Below are 10000 nucleotides of genomic sequence, written 5' to 3'. Positions count from 1 at the left end.
GGCGCGATTGTTTTATGATTGATAATTTGAACGCCGTAACCGATACACGCCTACTTGGACTGAAGTAGCTCTTTGTGGATTCCCTCAATGACATGATTAAAATGTTCTGCTGTTCGATCTGACTCTAACACTCCTGTCGTTAGTTCACATAAATCGGTGCCGTCAGTAATTGTTGTCAGGAGGATGGTTGCAGTATAGTTAAGACACTTATCGCTTATCTGCCAATTTCGTGTCCGTGAGGGTCTGAGTTCGAATCCCGCTCTCACCTTTTCTCCCAAGTTTGATAGGTACACGAATATAATATATGTGTATGTACTCAAGGCCTGACAAGCGCGTTGGGTTATGCTGCTGTCAGGCATCTGTCCAGCAGATGTGGTGTAGCTTGTATGGATTTGTTCGAACGTAGTGACGCCTCCTGAAGAAACTGAAACTGAAATGACTTTCTGCCTCTTAGTCTTCTTGTCTAAGGTATTAGTTTCAAAATTTCGGTGAATCTGGTTTTCATAACATTTGTTTGATTCGCAAGCGGTGTTCAGTGTACACGTACTGTTTCGAAGATACACTATCCAATCCAAGCACATTGGAACAAAAGTTGTTTTAAAATCTTTTGTTACGGCATGTCTATGCATGTCCTAATTCGAGTGTTTTAAAACTGACTGACTGCTGCAAACTCACATGTGTTTGATTTTAATGTCACCATAAATGCTATCGTTTTAAAAGAACGCAAATCAAATGCGAGATTTCAGGTTGAACACTTATATAGCATATTTTTTTTCCCCTTTTTGTTGTTGTTGGTAATGTTGTCAAACGGAGTGAATTAAAAGATATCGCGTCTTATACTTGACGGTATGACGGTTTGTATTCGTACTCGTATCTCTCTCCCGGTACAAAAGTGAACAGCATAGGTAAAGACAGAATGAATTTCCAAATAAACAAAATGCAACGTTCACTCATTCTACAAGCCTTGGACTCTGTTAGGAGTATCCCCATGAAGACATTGGAAGTGAGTCATTCTCGCGCATCCCTCGTGTGTAGTGATTTGTGTGATCCTTACCCAAGCTTTGCAGAGCAGCAGCGAGGACGACTGATAAGGCACTGCAGCTGATAAGGCACGCGCCAGTTTGATTGATACATGGACGGCAGTGGACAGGTGGTGAGGCTACGTGTGTTGTGTCAGAGAGTCTTTTGCTTGTCCCTTCAGGTGATTTTCATTTCATTTTTCCCTTCTTACCATCCACTTCTCACCATCTCTCGTGGCCTCTCTCTGTTTCTTCCTACTTCTCTCTCTCTCTCTCTTTTCTCTGTCTCTCTCCAGCTCAGTCTCTCTCTGTCTCTCTGTATCTCTCTCACCACTCTCTCCCACCACTTCTTTATACTCTCAGTGCAACACTACCATATATCATGCTTTATTGTGTTTCACACACACACACCACTCGCACGCACACGCACACACACACAACATACAACACACACACAACATACAAACACAAATACACTCACACACACACACACACACACACAAAGACACAGACACAGACACAGACATAGACACACACACATTTACACTAAACACACACACAGACACACACACAGACACACACACACACACACACTACCACCACCACCACCTCCACTACAACCATCACCACCCCTTACACACACAGGGATTGATTTGTCCATCGTAGTAAAGTGCCAAAGAGAATTTCGATCTTCCAAGGGACTGAATAATGTCATTGACTAATATAATCTGTGGGCATACTGGTGACTCACACGGCCGATGCGCACAGACAGGTTCCATGGCAGTGTGGACAGGACATGCTGGCAGCACTGTGCAGAGATAATCACCAGAGGTTTCCCACACTGTCTCCATTGTCCGGCCGCGGCTGTCTTGTTTGCCACGTTTGCAGCCAGACTCCCACACAAGCACCTGCACACAAAAGCACACACAGAGACACAAAAGCACACACACACACACACACACACACACACACACACACACACACACACATTATCGTCTAATATCACTGACAGTGAAAAGACGCTAAACTAAAGAGCACACACACACACACACACACACACGCACACACAGACACACACACACAAACACACACACACACACGCGCGCGCGCGCGCGCGCGCACACACACACACACACACACACACACACACACACACACACACAGGGGTAGGTTTGTTTTGTGTGTTTATCCTTCCTGGGTGGGTGTTCGTTTTTGTGTTCGTGTGAATGCTCGCGTATGCGACTTGTGCTTTGTTCATCATTTGACTTTCTTAACAAATGGAACTTTAAAAAAAACAGCTCTCACTACACATTCCGGACAAAAGTCAATACCGAGGAACCAGAACTAGAGCTGATAATAAACCCATTTTGAGAGATATGTCGTTGTTTCTTTTTATATCATCTTTATCATCTGTGTCCGCACAATCTATCGTTGTTTATTTCTATATCATCTTTATCATCTGTATCTGCATAATCTACCGTGGTTTATATTTTTATATATCATCTGTGTCTGCAGTCTATCGTCGTTTATTTTTATATCATCTTTATCATCTGTGTCTGCACAATCTATCATTGTTTATTTTCATATCATCCATGTCTGCACAATTTATCGTTTTTATTTTTTACATCATCTGTATCATCCATGTCTGCACAGTCTATCGTCGTTTATTTTTATATCATCTGTATCACCCATGTCTGAAGAATCTATCGTTGTTTATTTTCATAGCATCTGTATCATCCATGTCTGCACAATCTATAACAGCGATCTGTCGACACTTATCGCCACGCTCTCTGAATGCCCATTCCACAGATTCCACACAAACGTACTCTGGAGCCGACTGTTTTATATAGCAGATAATTTTTACATGTTATCTTTTGCACACCCAGGTTAAGTCATACTCCTGGACGGAATTCCAAGTGACCATGATAAGAGTTATTTGTCTCATAACCCCAGTTCAAAAACAAAACAAAACATCTACCACCATTAACTTACGTTTTTTTGTTTGGGTGAATTAACTCACTCAGTACGGCCAGTCCTCTCTTCTCCTCTACACAGACCCCTCGGATGTCCAGTGGGTGCCTGAATGACCCAACCTTTAGCTTCCGTCATTAGAATTGTGGTATTCTTTGTCAAAATTCACCTCTGCAGTATAAGAGCCTTCCGCTTGCAATATTTTGATGGTGGTAATTTGGGTGAAACGCTGTTAACGTCGTCTCTTTCGCCGTTCGTAAGGAAAGAGTTAATGACATTGTTTTTCTTTTTTGTGATATGTATGTGTGTTATGAGGACTCAAACACACACACACACACTTTTTGTCATCTGTTACCTTGAGAAACGATTGTTGTGTAAGAGATGGACTGGGTTGTGGCCAGAGGTGATGTGTGGGGTGGGTGGCGACCCCATGGAGGCACACTTGATTTTCAGATGGATGACTACAGATGTATTGCATTGTGTTGTAAGGTATTGTATTGTACTTTGATGTTTCTTCTTTTGAAGGTTTGTTGGTAGCATTCAGTGTAAGTGTGTGAATCTACGAAATGCATTCAACACGATACAATACAACTTTATTTACATGATTGGAAATTAACTGTGCATCCACAGGCTCGTCACACACACACACACACACACACACACACACACACACACACACACACACACACACACACACACACACACACACACACACACACACACACACACACACACACACCTTAGTCTCAACGACAACAGTCGAGTCCAACGCGCGAAAAACATGGCAAAAGTTGGACTAAAAGATAAAACAAAAACCATATTAAGCAAGTAATAAAACATGATGGTTTTATTTACCGCACAATACGGGGAAATAATTACAAAATAACATGGATTCTAAGAAACACAAGTTCAGAATGAGAAATACTATAAATGTATCACTATAGATGGTTGAATTGCAGGTTCGATACTAAAGAAATAGCAGTGTAGTCAAGTGCGTAAATACATAAATGAAATAGTTTTAGCTGAGACAGTATTTGGGGTCAGTCAACTCAGGCCCATCAGCAACTCTTTATCTCTGTGTGTGTGTGTGTGTGTGTGTGTGTGTGTGTGTGTGTGTGTGTGTGTGTGTGTGTGTGTGTATAAGACAGACACAGAAACTGACAGACAGACAGACAGAGGCAGACACAGAGAAACATGGAGTGCACGCGAAGACGCAGCCCGGTGTATGATTTCATTAAGGCCGACAGCGTCGCTTGTCAGATAACTTTCAGCATCAATGAAACAGACAGCTCGCTCCACCCTGTGGGCGAAAATCAAGAGCCCAGCACCTAACAAGAGCTGATCGTCAACCCCTTTCTTACTCCCACCCTCACTACATTTCTCAACGACCCACAATGGCAGTTTGCCGACAGTTTCCACGCCCCCTGGCGGCCCATTTACAAGGCTTCACACGCGCGTGCTTTACTCATGGAGCGACTGTTGTTGTTGTTGTTGTTTTGTTGTTGCTGTTGTTTTCATAACAGATCTGTTGTGCTGCCGCCTTACATCGAATCTCTTGCTGCTATTTCCTGTAACATAATGAATTTAAACTCCGGACATTCAATTCAATTCAATCCAATTCAAAATACTTTATTATCTGCTTCAACCAGAAACAGAAAATTCTCTTTAGGCTCACTTAAAATAAAATGCCCGTCAGTAAAAATCAAAGAGAAAAAAAACAAACAACTGACACACCCTTCACTTATCACCATGCACACATCAATCATTATGTACTAAAAGCGTCACAAAACACTTTGAATACATCCTTACGAACACACTGGTCCCAACCACACGGCAAAACTCCATCTGGAAACTTAACATTAACTTAACACGTTTCTTAGCCTACTTCAGAAACTGTTGACACCAGTCACTGTTTCATGGTTTGAGATCATTCTCAGTATTTGGCTGGTTCCATGTTGTTGTTTTTTCTGTCTTCAGATCTGCAGGAATAGACCACACGTTTAAACGTCTCTTCCCTTTATGACTAAGTTAGCTTTTTGCCCGCTAAAGACAACAATCGGCTTTTCTTTTTGTAATTTTTGTGTTTATTTGAACACCAGTGCTTATGTTCTGGGGCTATGTGTCAATACTACTTCGTCAATGTCGGCAAGTTTTAACAGGCGGAATTTCTGTGGCTATTGTAAATGTGTACCTTCATAGAAGGATGACATATAGTAGGATGTTGTTGAGAAGGAGGGAGGAAATAATAATAATAATATTAATGATAACAATAATAATGACAATAATACTGATAACAATGATAATGATAACACAATAATAATGATAACAATATAATGATAATAATTATGATGATAATCATCATCATCAACATCATCATGATAATGATAATAATGATACTACTACTACTATTACTTCTACTACTGCTACTACTTCCATAGCGTCTTGTGCAGACACAAAAAGAAACCGCTTAAAGAGACGGGATGTGAAACTATAGTCAATTGGAAAAAAAGATATTTGTCCACCATGTGCGATTTAAACTATGGCAACGATACATTTAAAAAATACCTTTAGATATTTTCACTATCTTATTTCTGGCCCTTTTAATCTAACTGGCACATACATACCTCTGATTATGACAACAGCTTGTGAAAGTTGGAGGTGCTAATCATGGCTCCACGATTAAGAGATTGTTATCGAAACGATGCAGGATCTCCTCTGGTGTGTGGTCTCAGTTGACCAACCATTGATAACTCCCTATAGTGCTTTGCTGGCACTGGACAATGGCTGACAAGCCTGGTTATGGCTGGTCATTGGGGATTCAGGATGGATGGCGTGGAGGTAATGCCTCTAACACGGCGCAGATGATCTGACAAGAGAAAACGTTTGATACGTACGCTTTCATAAACGTGCCCGCTAAATTGAACCCGCCAGTGGCCCGCCTCAACAAAAAACATCATCTGAATATCTCAGGAGGATGAACAAAGCGGAAAACTGTTTGCCCGAACAGAAACGTGGCAGTAAGAAATATGGGCTACGAGACAACCAACTTTTATCATGGTGACTTGGGAGTCTGGCGAGGGGGTTGACACAAGCTGAGCATGCAACAGATATGACGTGAAATCGATCTGCCATAAAAACAACAGCCTCAAGAGAAGAACACGCACGTGCACGTGACATCTGGTTAACGGGTCACCAGAGGGCGATATACATAGCCATTAATGTCGGTGGCAGGTCATGGTGATTTATTCACAAACTTAAATGTAGGTATACTCATGGGAGGTAAAAACGACGTTTCTCTTGAAATGGGTTTCTGTTCAGGTCTTGTACGATGCTCGGAACTTGGATTTCGTCCGGAATGTGGAAAGTGATTTTTCAGTTTCACTGAAAACGAAAACCTTATTAACGGTTTTCAGTTTCAGTTTCATGGAGGCCTCATGGCATGCGGACTGATCCATATACGCTACACCACTGCTTAAAAAAGTAGCAGATGCCTGATGCAAAGCACCGATCAGGCCTTGACAGCCAACCATAAGTATTTTCGAAATATTATTCTAAAACTGAATAACTGAATAAACAAAATAAACATGTAAGCAAATGCAATAAAAATGTAATAAACCCGAAAGATGCTTAGAAAGCAAATAGTTGAAATAAGATAAGAAAAGCAATGACGAGCAAAGGACAAATCACATACACATGCACACACAAGTGAACACACACGCACATATGAACAACATCCAACGAAACAGAAAGACTGACATAAACGCATACTTCTCTCTCTGTCTCTGTCTGTCTATTTGTCTGTCCGTCTCTCTTTGAACTACTTAAAAGTCATCAGCAGTTTAACATGCTGTTTGGCATGGGGATAGAAGACATACTTCTTTTTAGTATGAAATAAAATCAAATGAAACAAACAAAATAGGCGAACTATATTATACAGCTGCAAGAACTCTCTTTTATTGTGTACACAATACTAAAACATTACTCACAAGTGTTGCATGAACTACGTGCAAGCAGAAATATTATAGATATACCAAAATGGCGCTGAAACAACAACAGCAACAACCATATTCCAAAGCAGCTATGGGAGAATGGTCTATAAATCAGTCTGGATGCGTTTAAATCGTACTTCCGATTTACGCCTGTTTCACATTTTCTTCAGACTGAAAAATGACAGGACCTGTTGGCAGAACTGTAATTCGTACAGTTTCGCACATATGAAAGGAAGGAATTCACGATGGAAGCTTGGAAAAACAACGAAGAGAACAGGCCTGTGTAAGCCTGCAGATATTCATGATGTTGTCACACACACACACACACACACACACACACACACACACACACACACACACACACACACACACACAAACACACACACACACCTCGGCCCCCATACAGGCAGAGAGAGAGAGAGCACCTATTTTCTAAACAGAAAGAATGAATGCTCTGAATGAGAAGGAAAAGGACAACGGTGCTGGGAAACAGTCGAGTCCAGCGAGCACCGGGTCCCTTAGATCCCTTGTGATGGAGCAGCCATTCTGTACTGGGGCCTTGAGCATGAGGTACTACCACTCACCAGGGACCTTAATGGCTGTCTTAGGACGTAGCACTTTTGTCCATAGTGACGTGACTGATGACATCATCAAAAGAAGGGAAATGTCCCTGGAAGGCTGAACATTCACACATTTGATCTGGAGTAGTATGTCTCCAGAACAGTTTCTCAGTTTTTGACTGATTGCTCTGGATATTGATTTATGACTTGAAACACTTCTTTCTACTTTTACACGGCAGTCAAGGGGTTAAACCACATAACATTTGTATCACTAATTACAAAAAAGCTACCTGCTCCTTTATACTTAAAAAAAAATGCATAAAATAAAACGTATAGTCAACCCTGCCTTTGGCATCGTGCCAAAAGTAAGACTGATCAGTCAAGACATGGTACAACAAGTCCAGTGACAGACAAACATGCAAGCAAAAAACCTACACACTTCCCTTAGTAGAGGAACAAAATTCATTCGGACGAAATTTATTGACAACACAATGAGCAGTGCTTGTCAACCTGGATTCTAAAGCAAATGGCAGAACGATGTAAACAGCATAAAAAAACAAACAAAAAACAAAACAAAACAAAACAACCCCCCCAAAAAAACACACCAAAAAACAACAACAAACAAAACAAACAAACAAACAATCCCCCACGCCCCCCAAAAAAAACACAAAAAAACAAACAACAAACAACTAGACCAACTGCAATAATCTGATGATAAATTATCCCATTAATGCTAATGTTCTCATCAGAGACATTCAGTGTACACGCTTCAAAGAAGAAACGTTCCCAAAGACAACCAAGAGAAATCTAACAACCCAATCCAAACTGATGGACTGAGCAAAGAACATGCAGACACCTGCAGACTTCTGTCCCATATTGTGTACCCCATGACCAAAGCAGAACATTCATTCTCTTGTTTTCGCCTTGTTGACCAAGAAGATTATAGTCAGTTGCCGCTGTTTTGCAGCCTGATATACAGCCCGGTTCTATGAGAGTGGAACAGCAAATGGCAGATGTAAAGCAAACAGCTTTCAAATGAACACTCGTTTATTGCCGAATGAATCAGTCCCATCGGAATCGATCATTACAGTAACGAAACCCGCCATGCAGATAGTTCAGTTTGAAGCAAACTGAGTTCGCGAGAGTATTATTTTCCTTATTTGGCAATATTATACTTCCAGTTATTGCTGCATGTGTATTTATGATAAACTGTCAGTAATACAAAAGTTAAAGTGTATTATACTTCCAGTTATTGCTGCATGTGTATTTATGATAAACTGTCAGTAATACAAAAGTTAAAGTGTATTATACTTCCAGTTATTGCTGCAGGTGTATTTATGATAAACTGTCAGTAATACAAAAGTTAAAGTGTATTATATACTTCCAGTTATTGCTGCAGGTGTATTTATGATAAACTGTCAGTAATACAAAAGTTTAAGTGAGGTCCCAAGGAAACCCGAGTTTGTTGAAGATGGCACAGTCGTGGTAGTGATATCTGCAATAATGCGTATGGGAGCGAAGTATGTGTATACATGGTTAAGCTTATGCTATTGAGAGAGAGAGAGAGAGAGAGAGAGAGAGAGAGAGAGAGACAGACAGACACAGACACAGACACATAGAGAGAGCAGTCAGCAAACGCAAAACACTTTTGACAGAATTTCAACCCTCATCTCAACCTTCTTGACACAAAGTCTCTTCCACTCCATGAAATCCACCCCCCCCATCCCTCACTGCTGTGATGTACAGAACAGGATCACCACGACTCCTCAAAGGTGGCTGTGAACGTGAGGGGAACAACAGCTCTGGTGTGGAAGTCATCACTGTCACCCGGCTGTTAGGATGTGTCAGGGGCTTTGTGTCTGGATGACAGGGTATTGGCCACGTGCTCACCGTCCGGCCTGGTGTGGGTGACAGAGGGGAATAGGGTAGACTGCAGTGTGTTGTTCATTTAGTCCTGCTTTTTCCCATCACTGAGAAACGTGCCGACATCCTGGGTGTCTGATGAGATAGGAGGAAATGGAGGGGGCTGCAGCAGACTACAGTGGGATGTGTCAGGTGCGTGCAAGGTCCACTGCTGTTTTAATTGCTCATTTCAAGAAACGTGTCTGACATACCTGAATTTTCAAAGCCTTCCATTTTTTGTTTGCTTGAAGAAACTAATATTTCGGAGTATCTGATATTTTTTTTTACATCGCGAAGATCCCGGAAATGCAAAACAAATAAAGATCTCACAATAGTGGTTAGCGAATTTTTGTTGTTGTTGTCAAGATAGAGTTATCTTAAACAAAGGTGATACCATACAGAACAGACAGAGGTAAGGTTCATCATCACACATGCATATTACACAGACTTCCTTCTTCTTCTTCTGCGTTCGTGGGCTGCAACTCCCACGTTCACTCGTATGCACACGAGTGGGCTTTTACGTGTATGACCGTTTTTACCCCGCCATGTAGGCAGCCAT

This window comes from Babylonia areolata, chromosome 1, assembly GCF_041734735.1.
Source record: "Babylonia areolata isolate BAREFJ2019XMU chromosome 1, ASM4173473v1, whole genome shotgun sequence".
Lineage (NCBI taxonomy): Eukaryota > Metazoa > Mollusca > Gastropoda > Neogastropoda > Buccinidae > Babylonia > Babylonia areolata.
Note: the sequence above shows the minus strand (reverse complement) of the source record.